The sequence below is a fragment of the Colletotrichum gloeosporioides genome, assembly GCF_011800055.1.
Source record: "Colletotrichum gloeosporioides strain Lc1 chromosome Unknown consensus_108, whole genome shotgun sequence".
NCBI classification, from domain to species: domain Eukaryota; kingdom Fungi; phylum Ascomycota; class Sordariomycetes; order Glomerellales; family Glomerellaceae; genus Colletotrichum; species Colletotrichum gloeosporioides.
The window spans coordinates 271736-272177 of NW_025544753.1; positions in this window are offsets into that span (position 1 = coordinate 271736).

The following is a 442-nucleotide window of genomic DNA, read 5'->3' on the forward strand; positions in this document are numbered from 1 at the left end:
TTATTATATAACTTTTTATATTATAGTTATTTTTTATATTAAATTTATTATAAATAATAATTTAATTTTTTATATTTTATTACTAAATATTTCTCTCTTTAATATTTCCCTCTTAATATTTCCCTTTTTAGTATTTCCCTCTTTAATATTTCCCTCTTTAATATTTCCCTCCTTAATATTTCCCTCCTTAATATTTCCCTCTTTAATATTTCCCTCTTTAATATTTCCCTCTTTAATATTTCTTTCTTTAATATTTCCCTCTCTAATATTTCCCTCCTTAATATTTTATTTCTTAATATTTCCCTCTTTAATATTTCCCTTCTTAATATTTCCCTCCTTAATATTTTATTTCTTAATATTTCCCTCTTTAATATTTCCTTTTCTAATATTTTATTTCTTAATATTTTATTTCTTAATATTTAGATAAAAGATTTTCTATTTA